This window comes from Durio zibethinus, chromosome 14 (assembly GCF_047325235.1).
Source record: "Durio zibethinus cultivar Kanyao isolate XHJ-2024 chromosome 14, ASM4732523v1, whole genome shotgun sequence".
NCBI lineage: Eukaryota > Viridiplantae > Streptophyta > Magnoliopsida > Malvales > Malvaceae > Durio > Durio zibethinus.
This window is the reverse complement of record NC_143175.1, coordinates 14,272,970-14,294,212: the sequence shown is the minus strand read 5'-3', so window position 1 is coordinate 14,294,212 and position 21,243 is coordinate 14,272,970. Positions and strand designations below refer to the sequence as shown.

Below are 21,243 nucleotides of genomic sequence, written 5' to 3'. Positions count from 1 at the left end.
CTCATACTTTAAGTCATGTAAGGACAAGTTACAAGGTAGAAACCTTTTTGCACGATGTTTTTGTTGAAATCATTTGATTTTTCTTCATTTTTGTGGACAATAAATTAGGGGAATGCTAGTAACACTTGTTTCAATACTTATGTTTTGACACTCTAAATATAAATTAGCCATGCTACTTCACTTTTTGAGTCAAAAACTGATTACCCACTATTAAAAGTTGTTTTGACTTTATACATAAAAATTTAAGACTTATTTGACCATTTGAAGAGACAAATTTGGGTAGCTTCTCCTATAAATTTTTTTTAAATTGCAATATCAAGAAACTAAGGAAAAAAAGAAAGAAAGCTCCTAATAGTGGGAAACAACAGAAATGAAAAGTCTCATCCTTTTTCCTTCTATTTGAGATTAGTAGTAATTTTTTTCCCTTTTCAATTTACTCTTTCTTGTTGGAGTGGAAACTTGGATACAAGGTAAGCAACTATTGTTTCTTCAAATTTTCATTTCTATTTATTATGATTTACATGATTTTTTATTTAAATCCATATACATATAATATTTGTATGCATGTAAATTATTACAAATCAAACTCCACTCAAGTAAAATTATTATGTATTTACATATAGTGTAAAAATTTAGGACTTATAATTTTCTTTTCATTTTTGTATAATAACAAAATTGTATTAATATTCAACATAAATCAATAGAAATATTATGATTTATCATTTTCATTTTATGCAATGCTAGGTATATGGAAATGGATCTTAGCTTAGATTCAATTGATGTTGGTCAAAGTGTGAATGAGAATATAGTAACTTATGATGAAAAATTTGATCATGGGAATGTGATTGGTAGCCTAGCTCCTGAATGTAATGAGAACATCAGCCAAGATCTTCAAGTTGGTATGAAGTTTGATTCTGTTGAAAATGTTTTTTCATTTTACAAAAATTATGCCAAGAATAATGGATTTGGTGTGGCAACTAGAGCTTGTCATCACTTAAAGATATCTGGGCAATTTATTCATGTGAAATATGCTTGCATAAGACATGGAACAAAATGACAATCTAATGTTGTTAATCCATGCCCTTGTTTGAATATAGGTTGCAAAGCGACATTCTATATCAAAAGAAAACATGATGGAAAGTAGTTCATTTAGAATTTCATTAAGGATCACAATCACAAAATTTTTCCTACACATTCACATTTTTCCCTTGCCATAAGAGTATTAATTCAACTAAAAAGTATTACATTAGTACTTTGCGCAGCGTGGGAGTAAAAACAAGTAAAATTTATGCTACAATGACCAAGCAACATGGTGGGTTTGAAAATATTGGTTGCCTAGAGAAAGATGTCAAAAATCATTTGGATAAAGAACGGCGTTTCACATTAGAATCAGGTGATGCCAATGTAATGCTTGAATTTTTCATGCATATGCAAGAAGAAAATCCTGACTTTTTCTATGTAATGGATTTGGATGAAAACCATCATTTGAGAAATGTCTTATGGGTTGATGCAAAAGGTCAAAAGGATTATTGGGACTTTGGTGATTTTATCTCGTTTAATAATACATACATCACAAACAAGTACAAAATACCTTTCGCTCCATTTGTTAGAGTGAATAATCATTGTCAATCAACATTACTTGGATGTGCATTACTTTCAAATGAGTCAACATTGATCTTGACTTGGTTAATGAAGACTTGGGTTAGATCTGTTTGTGGCAAGCTTTCAATGTAGTTATAATGGATTAGGATAAAGTTAGTGAGTAGAAAAACTACACTGAAAGAGTTTGCTAGCAATGTCAAGTGGGTGTGCAATATAAATAAGAGGTTAAAAACCTTGCTGACTTTACAACATGGCAAAAGAAACCAAGTTTAAAAGCTCTATCTCCATTCAAGAACCAAATGTCAATGTTGTATACTCATGAGGTATTTAAAATGTTTCAAATTGAAGTTTTAAGAGTATTTGGATGTCATCTGATGAAAGAGAAGGAAGATGGGAAATTATAACATTCTAAGTCTTAGATCTTGAAAAAAAAATGAAGACTTTATTGTTGAATAGGATGCATGAATGGAGGAGATTTCTTGCCTATATTGTTTATTTGAATACAATGTTTTCTTTATCATCATTCATTAAGTACTTTTCAGTCCTTAATTGTGTGTAACATTGTCATAACACATAGATCCAAAAATCTATAGCTAGACTTAACAAATGGAGTTGCCACCAATCTTTTTTAGGTAAGTGTGATTGGTTACCTAAAGAATCTACCCTTTTAAAGAACTCTTAAGCTTGGCTATGGGTCTTTAAAAGAATAGGTTCAAGTCTACCAATCAGAACATGGTTCAGAAGTTTAGTTACATATGGGGAAGGTTATAGCACCCCCATATGCCCATCCGAAAGATGGTACCATTTTATTTTAAATTTATCCTAAGGTATTGATTCTAATGGTTTTAAAGTTTATGTATTGAATAGTGGAAATAATTCTTAAGATTTTTCATCAATTTGGCAGAATTCTTAAAAATACTTCTTCTCCTCAAGAGTATCCAAGAATCCTATTTGTCTTCTTTTTGTCTTCTTAAAGAAGCTTCATCTTCAGAAAAAGATTTAATTATTTTTTATATTTAATAATTTTTATTGAAAATATATCTAACTATTCCACTATTTGAGCTAAATTAGAGATATCTTCTCACCTAGAAATTTCTTAGATAATCAACCATTTGCAATTACTAAGAATTTCATCATTGGAATTTATTTTTGTTTTTATTTTCTAAATTCTCCACCATTTGGGCCTGTTTAGAAAATTTTCTTTATTTCTTTTTTTTTTCATCTTTGGAAAGAAAATAATATGACAATTATTTTGTTGAAATTTCATTTAAATTCTTCCACAATTTGAGACAAATTTAAAGAAATTCCTCACTTAGAGATTGCTTAAGAATTTGCCATTTGAAATTTCTAAGAATCTCATCATTGGGCAATTATAAAAAATTTTCAACCAAAAATTTTTATTTTGAAAAGAATAAAATTACATTTATTGAAATTTCATTTAAATTATTCTACCATTTGGGATAATTTTAGAGGAATTCTCACCTACAGATTTCTTAGAAATTTACCATTTGAAATCTCTAAGAGTCTCATCTTTGGGTAATTAGTATTTAATCCCAAAATTTTATTATTTTTATTATTATTATTATTTATTTATTAAGAATAAATATTAATTATTATTATTGAAACTTTATCTAAATTATTCCACAATTTGGAACAAATTTAGATAAAATTTCTCACCTAGGAAATTTATAGAAATTTATCATTTGAAGTTTCTAAAAATTCCATCATTGGATAATTATTATTTATTCTCAAAGAATATTTTATTTTTTTGTTATTTTTTTAAATTTAATCATGTAAAAATATCCCTAAAAAATAAATAAACACATGAATAAATAAAAAATAAAAAATACCTAAAAAATAGAAATGGCTTGGCTGGGATGGCTCGACGCGGCTCAACTTCAGACATAGAAAATGGCTTAAAGACTTAGCTTGGAGGCTCGGCTCAGCTAAAAAGTTTGGTTTAGGATGTGGGTTGGTAAAGCAAGTTGTGCTTGGGTCGGGTGGCCCGAACAAAAACATGTGGATCCTAATGGGTTTATTAAGGCCAATACTATGTCATCTTGATTAGCTATAAAAGCCAAAATTCATTTTTTTCCTCAAATTTCCTTTCCCTTCTCTCTCTCTCTTTTCTTTCTTTTTCTCTCCCTCTTTTTCTAAAACCTAGGCTTCCAGTTGAATGCTTCACTGAAAAATGGAAAAATTTATAGAAAATTGAAAAATGTCACAAAAAATGCAAGTTTCACCAAAAAAATTTGTCGAAATTTGGAAATATCTAGAAATTTTCCAGAAAAAAATTGCAAATTTTTTTTTTCAAACAAAAAATTCCTAAAAGCTCTAGGATTGCTTATGCTTGCTATATTTTTTTTTATTTTTTTATCTGTGTGTGTCTTTCTACCTATGATCTTTTCTCAGTGTCCATTGCTGTGTCTATGTATGTATTTATAGAACAAAATCAAAAGATTTTTTTATTAATCACAACTTGTTCTCTGACTATATTTTCATATTATCCTTAATAGATTAAATCCGTTTACAACTCCGCCAACCCCAATCCACGGTAAAGCCTTCTTTTTATTTATTATCTTTTTATTTCTACATTATCATTATAACAGAAAGATAAATCAAGCAAAAAAAGGAAAATCAAAGTAAACCGAACAAATGAATAATCAACAAAAAACTAAAAACTAATAAAATAAAATAATAAAAATAAAAATAAAAACTGGCTAATTGGGCTTGCTAACATAGACCCCATTGAACCAAGCCCAATTGGTTCAGGCCCAGACCAAATAGGGTGTCTATAGCTGTCTATTTTTGCGTATTTTCTATAAAACAGGAATTGTGCAAAGACGTAGACACTCTTCCTATCCAAATAGTCATCCTAACATTTTTTTAAATAAGATCGGACACTCTAACTTGCTAAATGATACAAAACTCCCCCAAGTAAAGGCTCACAACTTTTGAAAAAATAAATATAGCTCCTCTAAATATAGGCTCAAAAACTTTGAAAAAAATAAAGCTTCTCTAATTAGAGGCTCAGCAACTTTTGAAAAATAAATAATGCTTCTCTAAATAGAGACTCAACAACTTTTAAAAAATAAATAACGGTCTTCTAATGAAAGACTCAACGACTTTGAAAAATAAATAATACTCCTCTAAACAGAGGCTTAATGACTTTCAAAAAATAAAATAAGGCTCCTTTAAACAGAAGCTTAACAACTTTGAAAAAATAAATAAGGCTCCTTTAAACAGAAGCTCAACAACTTTGAAAAAAAATAAAAAAGGCTCCTCTAATCGGAGGCTTAATAACTTTGAAGAAAAAAATAAATAAAGCTCCTCTAATCAGAGGCCCAACAACTTTGAAAAAAATAAATCAAGCTCCTTGATAATCATGTCTAGAGGAGTCATAGATCAAGTCTAATGAAATTTGTAATGAAAACTCAATGATTCACAATTTGAGTTCGAAATTCAAAGGTTCACAATTCAAAGATTCACAAGAAATTTCAAATTTGTAAGAACATTTCAGCTTCACAAGAATTCACCAAAATTTGATTCTCAAAATCTCAATTTCACAAGAATTAAAGATTTGTAAAATTTTAGATTCACAACATTTCAAGATTAGCATTTGTGAGATTTACATCCAAAATTTTTAATTCAATGATTCACATGCAAATTGCAAGGCTCACATCCAACATTTAAAATTTTGAATTCTGGAGATTCACACCTAAAAGTTAAAAACTTCAGGGATTCACATTCAATAAATCTTAGAATTTCACATTTAAGCTCAAAGGCTTTCATTTAAAAATTTAGAGATTCATATCCAAGAGTTCAAAGTTTCTTATTCGAATTTGAAGATTTATATTCGACAAATTTCAAGGTTTCATATCTCAAACAAATTTTAGGGTTTCACCTCTTAAAGATTCTCATTTGAAAATTGAAAGATTTTTATTTAAAAACTCAAATATTCTCATTTGAAACTCAAAGATTCTCATTTGAGGATTCATAATCTTGTCTTAAAAGACTTGATCAAAATATTCAAAATTTCCTTTCTAGATGACTTTCAAACTTTTATCAAAATCAAACTTTTGTATGTAATGAATGTCATGATCAATGATGCAAATGCAACAATCTGGATTCTCATAATAATGTAAATGCCATACTCTAAGTCATAATTCAAATGTTTACTACTAATGCATGTCCAAACCAAATTACATATATGTAACGTAGATAAATGTCATGAAATTCTAATTAATCATGGTAATATGGTTCTCAAGACTCTTCCATCCCATATTCTCTTTTACTGCTCAACACTAACTATCTTGGAATAAATTCTGTCAACTAATGCCTAATATTTGATCACCATTCACAAGTCATGTGTTTCATCCATTGATCCATATTATTTCCATCATTTAATCACCATTCATAGGCTTCTCAGCACTAGCCATGAATTTTGTCTACTGATCCACATTATTTCCATCATTTGATCATATCTCACAAGTTATATCGACCAATCCATCACCATATTTGGTCACACCATGTGTCATATTTTCAAGTTTCTATCATTTTTTCATTTTTTTACCCCCTATCATCTTAGATTTCTTTTTGAAAGGAATACAAGAATCTTTTATGCACAATATCATTCATACATTATCATTTTAAATCATGAAAAATAAAATACAATCATACATTTCCTCGATTTTATTTTGGGGATGCAAAAATAAGAGAGCACAAAGTGAATTAAGAGAAAGGTAATTAATGAGAAACGAGTTTGGTACAAAAATAAATGGACAAAGGAACAAAATCAAAGCATGTCATTAAGGATGGTATTGAATGGTACCTCAATGTCCAAATAATGAATACTTAGACAATTCTGAATATTAATCTAGAATTCTTTTTCAAAAGCTTATTCCATTGACTTTCGAAATCAATTTTGAGCTTATTGAACTCTGCCCTAGCTTTGAGTGACCTTTAGATGTCTATGATCTTCCATACATTTGTCTGTCTATCCAACTTTCAGCTTAGAGATTTTTCTAACCAACTTACCTTTTCGAGTTTTCAATTTGAGTCTTCTTTTTTTCTCCTTTTACATTTTTTCATTCTTTCATTTTTCTTTTTTCTCTCATTTTCATCTTTTTTTATCTTTTTTTTATCTTTTTTTTTTCTCTTTTTTCTTTTTTTTCATTTTTCATTTTTTTTCATTTTTCATTTTTTTAATATCTCCCATTAATCTTTAAAACACAAGAACATAGCACAATTCCATTGCTCCATCATAAGCATACCTTAGCGCAACATATGATCATTCAATTCGAGCATTTACACTTGATCAAAATGGACTTTTAAAGGTTGTAATGTAGGCTATGGTGAGGGCTCATGAAGAAATTGATAAATTAGGCTCAAAACATATGTTTAAAGGGTTTAAAACTAAAGGATCATTTCTCATCATTTTATGCAACTTGGCATTTTGCCCCATTCCACTTCATTTAATTATTTTTTCTTTTTCATTCACCTTATTCCTCACAAAAGGACTCTCATTACTTTGCCTCAACTTATTTATGGCATTCATTTTTTTCCTTTGTTTTTCTTTCTTTCTTTCTTTTTTTTGCTTGTTATCTTTTAGACTTTTTGTAATATTTTACTTCATTTTTTTTTCAAAAATTGCCCTCAATGTGGAAGGTGATCCTTGGTCGGGGTTCTTTAAAAGAAGAAATCATAATAGGCTCAAAAGGGATAACAATGAATAGTTTTTTGAATGGTAAAAGAAAAATGGCCATTTTTCATCTCAAACATGAATGCCTTCTTTGAAGATCATCTATTGAACAAAGAACAAGCTCATGGATCTTTATAAAAGACTACACATCTTTAAGACATATCTATCTCACATCTATTAGCAACTTGCTTATTTTGCTTAAATAGTCTCCTTAGATCAATATGAATGAGTTTTTAAAATTAAATCCCAAAATTATTATTGTCATTGTCTACACATTCATCATTAAGAATAGAAATAAAAAGATATAGCAAATAACAAAGCACGGAATAGTGGTTGGGATGAAAGAGAAATGTAATGAAATGCATTATCCTTGCTTTTTATTGAAATGATAAAAAAAATGAAATCTTATGGCAAAAAAGTCCTAACATTACTCTGAAAGAAAAACCTAGAATGACAAGCAACATCTAACCAACATTAACATCTTTTTCTTTTCCAAAATTATGCCCCTATAAGTGAATAGCTTTCTATTTACATCTGGCCCCCTGATTCGTTGTACCTTTCTGAGTCTTTTCATATCACACTAGTTCTTGATCCTCACTCGAAGCATTGACATTATGATTTGGCAATGGATTGCCACTAACATTAGGTGTTGCTATCCCCCTGTATCAAAGTATATCATTCCATCCTTGATCAAACATTGCACCTTATGCTTTAGAGTAGTGCAATTTTTAGTAGAATGACCAATAATTCCATAGTGGTAGTCATAATGAACTGTAAGATCATATCACTTAGGATAGGGTGGCTTGAGTGGCTCCAAATGACTGAAGACAATTAAGTGGTTATTATAGAGCTCTTGGTATAACTCCGTATAAGTCATGGGGATTAGGTCAAATACGAGTTTTTTTTGGGTAGTTCGTTGTTCTCGTAAACCACTTGTTGGATTAGCATAACAAATCTATGGTCTTACGAGAGGTTGAATGTTAAGGCTATATATAAGAGTAGGCTAATATGTTGGTGGATAAGATAGTTGTAGAGAAAGTTGATATGGGTAGGGTAAGGTATTGTTCACAGTAGAATGTATGGGGAACAACCTTGTGGTGGATACGATTGATATCCTCTGAACTATCTATCAAATCTTACAGCTTGAGCTTCAATCTCTTTCTTCTTTGGTGTCTTTTTAGTTTCTCTTCCTTTCAACTTACCATTTTTAATGGCATTCTTAATGATTTCGCTTGAGATCACTATGTCAACAAAATTTTTTGTTGTATTCCCTATCATCTTTTCATAATAGAGAGATTTTAGAGTGCGAACGAGTAACACTATAGTTTTTTTCTTCATTAGAAGAGGTTGTACCTGAATAGCTATGTCATTTCACTTTTAGGAATACATTTTGAATGATTAATACCTTCTTTTTCATATTTTACAAAAATAGGTGATTAGGGACTAAGTCTATGATATGCCAATACTAACTAATGGAGTCATGGGCCATATCACTCCAAGAATGAATACGAGTCCTATCCAACTGAACATATCAGCAAGCAACAGAGCTCGTAAGGCTATCTTGAAAAATATTTATTAATAGTTTTTCATTATTAGCATGGGTAGCCATTTTTTAACAGTATATAGTAATGTGAGTTTTCAAACATTTTGTACCATCATATTTTTCAAACTCTAGAACCTTAAACTTTGGAGGAATAATGACATCCAAGACTAAACAAAGCCTAGCAGCATCTATAAAACCATAAAAATCGATTCCTTCTATCATTCGTAACCTTTCCTCTAATAAGTTTATCTTCTATTCAGATTTTGAGGCTTTTAAAGTCTTCTTCTCCTTAGGCCTCAATTTCTCTTTCTTTTCTGGATCATCCAAGTCAAGGATTGGTACTGGTTCTACTACCTTCTCAGTAAAGATAGGATTTACATACTCTAGTACTACCTTAGGTTTGAAGCTGATGGCATTACAAGGTATGTATACCTTACAGGATATGTGAACTACTGTGATGATGGGTCTTGTGTGGATTTAGCTTGATATGGCCCAAACTAAGAGAATATATAGGGTCAATCACTTTTTGTAACAGATGGTCCTATTGGCTAGTATTTTCTTTAACATTCTTCCCTTTATTGAACTTATTCAAAACCTCTAGAATCTTATTCAACTCTCTCTCAAGCTTCTCTTGGGCTTTCTTTATCCTCTCACGATGGTTGGAATTTTTTTATTCCATCTATCTAGCTCAAGCCCTTATGTTGTATTGGTGAGTGGGATTTCTGCTAGGTGGAGCTATCCTTGAACTTTGAGTACCATAATTATATGATTATCAGAAATTATATGCTTTATGTTTGGCATATTGATGCATGAATGGAATGTATGTTTTCATGAAATGTAGATGCATAATATGACAATGAAAATAATGCATGATATGATAATGCAAATGCACAAAGTCAAACACACAAAATGGTTAAATCATAAATCATTCCTTTTTATGTCCTAACTTCAGGTTACATTTATCAACGGGTAGGAAGGGCTCTATCTTAGGGCTGGCCACTTAAGTGTAGATTATATGCAGGGCTAGGTGATTTTGTCCACCAAAGATTCCCAAATCATTCCTTACATCATTGCCATCATAAACTAATAAAGCATTCCAATCCTCACCCATCATAGGCTACCAACAAAAAGGATTCAATTTGAATGTGAGTATTTCACTAGTTATAGTAGAGATTATCATTTCACAAAAGCGTAGGTACTGTACTCCCTCTTAAAAGGGATGAAGCTCGGGTATAGAGCTCATGTAATGCAAATGCATGTGATAGTGTGTGTGAAGGAACATATAGAATTTCAAACCCCAAAAATAAAATATAAAACAAAAAAAAGAAAAAATGTTAGTAAACAAAGAAATAACATAATTAGTACATTGTACAACCATTAAACCCAAGATAAACTTTAAATTGTTATGGCCTGACTCTCTATAGTGTTCCCAGTGGAGTCACCATACTATCATAATATATAGATTCAAAAATCTATAGCTAGACTTAACAAATGGAGTTGCCACCAATCTTTTTTAGCTAAGTGTAATTGGTCACCTAAGGAATCTACCCTTTTAAGGAACTCTTAAGCCTGACTATGGGTTCTTAAAAGAATAGGGTTAGGTCTACTAACCAGAATAGGGTTCGGGATTTCGGTTACATATGGGGAAGGTTATAGCACCCCAACATGCCAATTTGAAGGATGGTACTATTTTATTTTAATTTATCATAAGGTCTTGATTCTAATGGTTTCAAATTTTATGTATCGAATATTGAAAATAATTCTTAAGATTCTCCATCAACCCGATAGAACTCTTACAAATACTTCCTCTCCTCAAGAGTATCCAAGAATCCCATTTATCTTCTTGAAGAGGCTCCGTTATCAGAAAAAGATTTAATTATTTTTTATATTTAAGAATTTTTTGTTGAAAATATATCTAATTATTCCACCATTTAGGCCATATTAGAAATATCTTCTCACCTAAAAATTTCTTTGATAATCAACCATTTGTGATTACTAAGAATTTTATCATCGAAATTTATTTTTATTTTTATTTTCTAAATTTTTCACCAATTGGGCCTATTTAGAAACTTTTCTTTATTTCTCATTTTTTTTATCTTTGGAAAGAAAATAATATGACAATCATTTTCTTGAAATTTCATTTAAATTCTTCCACTATTTGGGACAAATTTAAAGAAATTTCTTACCTAGAGATTTCTCAGGAATTTGCCATTTGAAATTTCTAAGAATCTTATCATTGGGTAATTATCAAATATTTTCAACCTAAATTTTTTATTTGGAAAAGAATACAATACTTTTATTGAAATTTTATCTAAATTTTTTCACTATTTGAGACAAATTTAGAGGAATTTCTCACCTAAAAATTTCTTAGAAATTTACTATTTAAAATTTTTAAGAGTCTTATCCTTGGGTAATTAGTATTTAATCCCAAAATTTTATTATTTTTATTATTTTTTTATTTTTTTATTTATCGAGAATAAATATTAATCATTATTATTGAAATTTATCTAAATTATTTTACCATTTAAGATAAATTTAGATAAAATTTCTCACCTAGGAAATTTATAGAAATTTACTATTTAAAATTTTTAAAAATTCCATCATTGGATAATTATTATTTATTCTCAAATAATATTTTATTTTGTATTATTTTTTCTAAATTTAGTCATGTAAGAATATCTCTAAAAATAAATAAACACATAAATAGATAAAAAAAATAAAATACCAAAAAAATAGAAATGGCTAGGTTGGGATTGCTCAGCGCGGCTTGGCTTCAGACATAGAAAATGGCTTAGAGACTCGGCTCGAAAGATTGGCTCGACTCGGCTCAGCTTAAGGGTTTGGTTTGGGATGCAGGTTGATAGAGCAGGTTGCCCAAACAAAAACATGAGGATCTTAATGGGTTTATTAAGGCCAAAATGATACCGTTTTGATTAGCTATAAAAGCCAAAATTCATTTTTTTCCTTAGATTTCCCTTCCCTTCTCTTTCTTCCTTCTTTTTCTCTCATTCTTTCTAGAAACCTAGGCTTCCGATTGAATGCTTCACCAAAAACTAGGAAAATCTACCAAAAACTAGAAAATGTCATCTAAAAATGCAAGTTTCATCGAAAAATTTCGTTAAAATCTAGAAATTTCCAAAAAGTTTTCAGAAAAAAACTGCAAAAATTTTTTTCAAACAAAAAATTCCTAAAAACTCTAGTATTGCTTCTGCTTACTGTGTTTTCTATCTTTATTTTTTTATCTATATTTGTCTTTTTGCCTATGATCTTTTCTCTGTGTCCATTATTATGTTTGTGTATGTATTGATAGAATAAAATCAGAAAAATTTCTGATTAATCACAAACTTACCCTTTGACCAAATTTTTGTGTTATCCTTAACAGATTAAATCCATTTATAACTCTGCCAACCCCAATCCACGGCAAAGGCTTCTTTTTATTTATTATCTTTTTTTTTTTACATTATCACTATAACAGAAAGATAAATCAAGCAAAAAAAAAGGAAAATCAAAGATAAACCAAAGAAATGAATAATAACAAAAAACAAAAAAATAATAAAATAAAATAATAAGAAATAAAAATAAAAATAAAATTGGCTAATTGGGCCTAATAAGCTGGACCCCATTGAACTATGCCTAATTGGTTCAGGCCCATATCAAATAGTTTGTTTACAAACATCTCATCCTGTTACATTTTAAAACGATAGACAAAAGATTTTAGTACCAAATACAATAGGGCAAATATGTGCAAATACATCCGGAGCTAATGGATATGATATCTATAAAGAAAATATTGATAGTAACATATTGCCTTGGGACATTGATACTTGATCCCTTAATGTCAAAGACAAAATAAGCTCCAAAAAGAATTAAGCATGGAATTAAAAAGAAGCAAAAAAGAAAATGCAAGGAAAAAACAACACAATTTCATATTATTAATTTGATTCTTTCTGTGTAGTCATATTTTTAAAAATAGGATTCATACTATTTACAATTATGTACTTTATGGATAATTAAATTATTTTCTTTGTTGTTAAATATGTGATATAAACAAGAAAACTCTAAGGATGGAAGAAAAAACTCTATGCAAGATATGGTATGGAATGAAGCAATATTAGTGATATTAGAAAATAACTTTCATTTCTTATAACTTTTCTTATTATGAAACTTATAACATTTTTATATACTTTCTAAAATAATATTACACTAATGTTTAGGTGATCTTAAATGCATCAACTGTATATAAATTTTATCGTGGCCAGCAAAGGATACATGAGTTGGTACAAATTATTGCTTTGTATTGTGTACTATATTTGTGTTAATCAATAAGTGTACAAGTTCATAGACAAATATAATGTTTAATTATACTTTACTTATTCAAGAAACATATATGTACAAGTGTTTAATTTCTTAATTATATATAATTTTTAATTCTATATTGATGCATGTTCAGGGAACAAAAATGTCAACAACATCATATGCATATTGTCCATATGAATGTCAGTCCAACAATTTTACACAAGATGGTATACGTCTAAACTTAACTATTTATTGTGAATTAATAGTTATTACTTCATTATAGCTTATAATTATCATTTTTTAGTGGTAGGTATAACTAACAGTTTCGATAGTACCTCAACATTGGAATTGGACAACACATTTGATAAATGGAAAAATATTTGAGGTATGGTTCTATGATATTGTTCTTATTTATAAGATTTTATATAATTACTTTGATTTATTTGTTAATATCTTAAATTGTAGGGAAACTTCAAAGAGTTTTGTTGTTGGCTAATTTCTTTCAAGAATTATTTTGTAAATTTAGCATCTCCATTTATAAATTCTTCAAATTTAATAGTACCTATTTAGGAGATATTTTGATATTTTAAATGTAATACTATGGTAGAATAAAGACATGGAGGATGCATTAAAACTTTTGTTTTATTTTATTTTTTTCTGTTGCTTAGTGGTGGAAAAAAAAATTTGTATGGTTTGTTACACTACAATTTAATAGAATGTTAGTATTATTGAAAATTTTATTATTTACTTGAAAGCATAATTGATAGCATAAGAGCATTTTTTTAAAAAAAAATTTTATGGCATAAAAAATTTATTCTCTATTTATTCTCATGGTTGTTTTCTTTTTTTCTTTTTTTTTGCACTTGCCACTTGATTCATTAAACTATTTTTTGAAGTTTATTTTGATCAATATTTTCTTTTTTTATTTTTTTTCAAATTTGGACTTGGATAGGTCATGCTTAATTACATAGTGACTAATTAATATTAAAAATTAAATTAAACAAAAATGTTTTTTAATAGTTAAAAATAATTGAGGGAATAAAAAGTAATAGACTTAATTTTTAGAGTAATCATCAAGATTTCAAAAATATTTGAGATAAGTTTAATTATAAAAAGAATTGTATTAAAAAGTATTACTTAAAAAAAGATGATGGTTTATTTAAAAGAAAATTGACGTAAAATGTGTCTTTTACTTTTTACGGTCAAATAAGTCCTAAATTTTTATATGTGAAATCAAAACAACTTTTACTAGTAGGTAACCAGTTTTTGACTTAAAAAATGAAGTGTCGTGGCTAATTTATATTTAGAGTGTCGAAAGATATGTATTGAAACAAGTTTCACTAGCATTCCTCAATAAATTAATTCATTATTTTCAAAATGAAAGAAAACCAAGATTGAAAGCAACTTATGAAAATTCCATTACATTCCAAATCACATCCTTAATGTATGACATGGTAAAAACCTTGACCTTTCAATGTTTCAGCCATTTTTCTTAGCTATTAAAAAGGGCCAATTAGTTTAGTAGAAAAAGAAAGGTTATAAATAAATCTACATAGCCTAATCCAAATCCAAGTTAGGCTTGCACCATAGTAAGGTCATTCTTCTTCAATCCTAGGCCATGTTCTGCTATCACAAAAGAATTACCAAGGCTTGTTAGACATCTTTCAAGCCTGGAAAATGTTAATTGGTTGGTAAATTGAGAAACAAAAACACTGGATTGCAATCTTTAAAAGCTTTAATAGGCAAACAAAGATGCAACTTAAAGCAACAAGGACATGTTGCTTTTTATTTTGAGAAAATACCTTAAGAATGCATTTGGTTCAAGAGAATTTAAAAAATTTTCTTTGGAATCTTGATTATGAGTATTTGATTTTCACATTTGATTTAAGGTTATTCGATTCCTAAGGAAAATGTTAGATTCCTAATAGTACCCAAAGTCCTAGAATCATAAACTCACCTCTCTCTATGGTATTTTAGGATTTTGGGCGAAAAGTTACTTGAGTTCTAATTTTAATCTAAATAAAAAATTTCTTCTATCTATGTTATCCTTTTGAAAAGTAAGTCTAGAATTGAAATTAAATTATATTTTAAGTCAATTGCAGTGTTTTTTGCATCCAAACATAAGAATTGGTACAATTTTGTTGGGTTTCCAATTTGATTATATAATTGGCTATTATGGCATTTTTATTAAACATACACCATATTTGAGTTGAAAAGCATAGCTATTACAGCGTTTTAATAAAAAAAAATGCCATAATTGATCAATAAAGAGTGAGTTGTTGACAATATGATATGCCTTACACTGTTTCACATCAAGGCGAGATGGATATATAATTAGTAAAAATATAGCAGCACAGAAAGCTTAGTTGTGGATTGAAAAGCTTGAATCATCTATGTCTTATTAATGCTTGATTTGATACGCTCGACTTGTCTGTTAGTAATATTTTTTAGCATTTATAAAAGGTGTTTCCCTATTATTTTTATAGACACCAAATTTGTCTGAATTTTTTATTAATTTCAATTTAAAATTTATCGAATATATCAAGTTCTCAAGTCGAAGCTCGATTTTAATTCAATTGGGCTTCAGGCCCAATTTCAATTCAACCAAGCCTAAGGCCCGATTCTGATTGGGATTAAGGCCTAGTTTTCTGATTGGGATTAAGGCCTAGTTTTATTTTTTTAAGCCCAAAGTTTTTATTTTATTTATTAAAAAAATACAAAAAGGGAAAAATACAAAAACGAAAAACAAAAAAAAAGGATAAAAAATAAAAAAAAGGGGAACAAATGAGGCATGGGGTGCCTGGTGCCATGCACGACAGCACTGGCACCACCCACCCCTGCTATGGCCTTGTGCCACATGCTAGGCCCTGTGCTTGAGAAGATTGGACAAAACAGAGAGGGGGCTGGTGCTTGGGGTGCCTTTGCCACTCACCCAAGCATAAGGCATGGTCAGAGCTCTATAAATAGAGCTTTGTGCTATACTAAGGGAGAGGCGAATGCCTACCAAACAAAAAAAAAATTGATAGATTCACAAAAAAAAAGTTTCTGAGGTCAAAAAAGAAAAAAATTTCTTTCTGCCAAAAAAAAACATGCAAACAAAAACCACAATCCTTGCCAAATCGATGAGGAACCAAGCACCAAGCAAGATTTGTAAAAAAAATCAGCTTAGCTTTAAAAAAAATAGGGGTTTGATCTAAGGCATTTCAATTGGATTCGGGTGAAAATAGGCCCAGATTTGTGCTCAGGGGCAAAAGGAATTTTTTGAAAGATTTTGGGATTTTCCAACAATCGATCGGTGACCACCGATAGCGATCGATGTGACGGATAGCTATCGGTCGATTATGTTTAGATAGAGTGAGTTTGAGAGAGGGAGAGGGTAAAGAGAGAAAGAGCTAGAAGAAATGAGTTGAAAAAAATTGGGCTTTTATGGAAACTGAGAAAAACCAAAACGATGCCATTTCAATCAGCTTCAAAATGATGTCGTTTTAAACACCCAGGATTCGAGCATCAGCCTGTGACTCGACCTGGGATCTGTACACCTGACCTAGTTGACCTTTGGCTCCTAACAGGTTCAACCCAATCAACCCAGACCAAATCGAACCAACCTTGAATCGTAAAACTCGATCAAATCACCGAACCGGCATTGACTGGATCGTTGATTGGTCCGATTCAAGCAAATTTTTTTGAATTTTTTTTTGACTTTTTAAAATATTATTTTTGTTATTTTAAATTTTATTATTAATATTTATGCATGTTAAAATGTTTAAATTTGCTAGAATAAATTTTTTTGTTTTATAATAATAATTAATAAAAATAAATAATGAAATATATAGTAAAATTTTTATGATAATTTTATTATTTTTAAATAAATCTTATAAAATAATACAAAAATAATAAAAAATAAGAAGAGAAAATTTTTATCCAATGATAAGATTCAAAGGTACTTCGAATAGTGATTCCTATGAAATCTTTAGGTGAAATTTTTTTTTTAAATACTACTAGTAGATTGGAGTATTTATAAAAAGTTTTTAATACAATAAAAATTTTCCTTTTTTTGCTATAAAATAAAAATAAAAATAAACTAATTTGTTAAAAATAATAAAGTGATAAAAAATTGGGAAAAAAAAGTTTTATCTGATGACGAGATTTTAAAAGTATTCCGAATAGTGATGCTTCATGAAATCCCTAAATGAAAAGTTTTTTAAATATTACCAGTGTATTGGAATATTTATAAAAAACTTCAATATGATAAAATTTTCTCTTTTCCTCAATAAAAATAATAATTCAACAAAAAATATCAATAAAATTTCTAAGGAAATAAATAAAATGTGTGCATTAACATATTAGCATCTTGCATTACATGCACACACATAGTTTTTACAAAAGGTAAATTCGAGTCTCCGACGATAAGATTTTAAGGTATTTCGAGAAACGATGCCTAAGAAATCTTTAGGTGAGAAAGAGTTCTTTAAATGTTACCAATGTACTGAAACATTTTAAGAATTATTTCGATAAAAAAAGTTCTAATTTATTTTTCTCAAATAAAATTTGAGCACTAAAAATAAAAAAGATAAAAAAAACAATTTTCAATAAATGAAAAAATCAAGAAAAATATTTTTTAAACACTAAAAATAAGACTTTTTTTATCAAAATCAAAGGATAACAAGTAGTTAAGTGGTACCATTTTTAAATGGCCACTATGGGGGTGCTAATCCTTCCCTACACGTAATTGACTCCCGAGCCAAGACTGTTTCACAGGCCATTATTTTTTTAATAAATTTTAATTAATTTTAGAATCTTATTAAAAGGATAAATTTTAATAGGTGGCTAATTGCACCTAGCCAAAAAAGATTGGTGGTGACTTTGTTTTCTATTTTTTTTCTTACCTTCATTTTCAAATTTGTCAAGTGGCTTTAAAACCATTACGACAGCTTGGCAACTCTGTTAGGGATGCCATTTGTTTTTTAGAGTTAGGTCAAAATTAACTACGTGTTATCCTTGAATTTTGATTTAAACAATCTTAATCGGTATTTAATTTTTAATTCGTAGATTCTTTTTACTTTCAATAAAAAAAAGCCAAACAAATCTTGGGATTCTAGAGATGGTTCCCACAGTATAGTCTTAGCTCTCATTCGACTGTTGATTGCTCTGATATCATTTATAAAGAACCGCACCTAACTTGTAAGGTATTGTCTGCTTTAACTCGAAGGTCTCATGATTTTTTCTTGCAAAAAGCACCTATTTACATTTGTGAAGACCTGCACTTAACCTGCGAGGTATTGTCTGGTTTGACTCAAAAGTCTTAAGGTTTTGTCTCATGAAAGGCGCCTAACAAATTTTAAAATTAAGTTTCAACTTATATATCATAGCAGATCCTTAGAATATCCCAATATGGAATTGGATGTCACACATGTACTATTTTATAATAATGTCAAACACTCAAAAATTTTAAACTAATTTTTTTTTCAAATAGTTTTTCAATGATTGTTTTCTTAACTTAAGCTTTTCAAGCGTAATAACAATATGCTTAAATTGCAAGTTTAACTCCCACTTTACTATAGTAATTAAAGAACAAATTCTAGTAGATATGGAATTTTTTTTATTAGAGGTTTGCAGATAAAGATATGGTGTGCTAGTTGAGATGACTATGTTGGTAGTTTAGAATGTGGTGCATCCCACATTGGATCAAAATATTTAATTATTGATGAATAAAATTAATTTTTGTATTAATTTTATTTATATTTTAAAATAATTATTTTGAACAGAAATAATTATCATATAATAAATGGTCATAATTATTTTAATATAAATAGATTATTATTCATAAAGGTCATGATTATATAAAAGCTCATATCCATCTAAATATAAGTTTATGTATGTTCATTCATTATAAATAAATCTTTCACTATAACTATTTTCACTAATTCTAATTAGAGAGTTTGGGTTTTGTTATATCCTAAAGGCATAATTGTCTTTAAGAAAGTATTCATTACGCCTTAAAGCCAAAATTATTTTCTATTATTTCTCTTCTCTTATTTAATTTTTCTAATAATTTAAAGGTAATTATAAGCAATTTATATTTTGCACAAAGAAGATAAAAGGATAAGAAATTGGCATGATTTAGAGATCAATATTAAAAGAGGCTCAATGTGTCAAAAGATTAATATATCCATGAACCAAAATGTTAATTTTCATAAAGATCTTCATTAGAGGTATGTATTTTATTTTTTGCATAATTGTTAGTAAAAAGATTGACTGAATGAGATAAATTTGTTAACAATTAATTTCATTAGTGTGTAAAGTCAAATTACAATATGCAAAATATTGATTACATTATATAAGTTTATGCATATACTAAAATTGGCTCCATAATTAGGTTCAATGAATTGTATTATATTTATTTTAAAAATTGATGCTTATAAAGACCATGATGAGAAATAGCCTAAAAACATAAAAGAGAAAGACATGAATTGATTTATGACCAAAAGAATTATCACTTGTTATTAAGTAACGAATTAAATTGGGTTCTAATGGAATGGCTAATTGTTTAATTGTCATGTCTTGGTTATATATAGAACAGGCAAATTGTCCCATAGTTTCTATGAAAATAATAAAAAATCGATAAAGGAATTTACCATGAGAAATTGGATGCAAGTAGAAAATATAAGTAGAAAATAAGATTTGGCTACAATATTAGTTTTATTATTAAATCAAGGCACCAAAATTGAGATAATAAGTTAGGCCAAGCTATTTGTATGATTCTCTCTTTGTTGGTTGTTTATAATTCAAATGTTGATATATATATATATATATATATCTATATTTAAAATCTATTATTGGTTCAAATTTTGACTAGTGTTCAATTTTCATGAAAACCAATTAAAATAAAATTGTTATATGTGAATAATTATTATTAAGATATGGCATTTCATGGATTAATTGGTAGATAATAAACCAAATAATTGTTATTATAAAAAACATAGGCAGTGTGATAGGTATTTTTGCCTACTAGATATTGTCATAACGTCTAGATCCGGGATTCTATCGCTAGACATTGACTTTTAGGGAGTCGCCACCAATCTTTTTTACCTAGGTGCGATTGGTCACCTAAGGAATCTGTCCTTTCAAGGAGCACCTAAGTTTAAGGGTCCCTAAAAGAATAGGTTCAGGTCTACTAACCAAAACAAGGTTCGGGAGTTCGGTTACGTGTGAGGAAGGTTATAGCACCCTCACAACGCCCATCAAAAGATGGTACCAGCTTAAATTTGTGTTATCCAATGAGTCTTAAAATTTTACCAAGTAATTAATTGTTAGAAATTATTCTCAATTGACTCTAATACTTTTAGCAGAAAATTGAGAAAATTCCCTCACTTCAAGAGTATGCAAGAAAAACTATTGTTTCACTTGCAGAGGCTCCGTCGTCGGATTATTTAAAGAAAAAATCAAAATCAAAAGAAAGAAAAGAATGATTGTTTTTTTTGTGTAGGAAAAATTGATACTTTCAACTTTTCCTCAAAAATCCTTTTTTTGAAATTTTATTTTTAAGGAAAATTGATACTTTCAACTTTTCCTCAAAAATTATTTTTTTTGGAAACTTTGATTTTCAAGGAAAATTGATACTTTCAACTTTTCCTCAAAAATACTTTTTTTGAAATTTTATTTTTAAGGAAAATTGATATTTTCAACTTTTCCTCAAAAATTATTTTTTTTGGAAACTTTGATTTTCAAGGAAAATTGATACTTCAACTTTTCCTCAAAAATTATTTTTTTTTGAAAACTTTGATTTTCAAGGAAAATTGATACTTTCAACTTTTCCTCAAAAATACTTTTTTTTTTTATTTTTAAGGAAAATTGATACTTTCAACTTTTTTCCAAAAATATTTTTTTGAAAATTTATTTTTTTTAGATTTTTTTTTAAAAAGGAAATCAAATAACAAAGTAAAAGAAGAAAAAAAATAAAAATAAAAATAAAAATAAAAATAAAAAGTAAAACCAAAAATAAAAATAAAATGAAAATAAAAGAACATTAAATAATACTAATTTAATAAATAAATAAAAAAAAAATTAAAAAAAAAACCTGGGGCGGCTCGGGAAAGCGGCT

The 21,243-nt window shown here is 28.5% G+C and overlaps 1 pseudogene; it reads left to right on the top strand.

The window, feature by feature from the left end:
• The first annotated feature begins 754 nt into the window (after positions 1-754).
• Positions 755-21,243, top strand: part of LOC149515062 (putative 7-methylxanthine methyltransferase 2) — a 40,895-nt pseudogene continuing 20,406 nt past the window's right edge.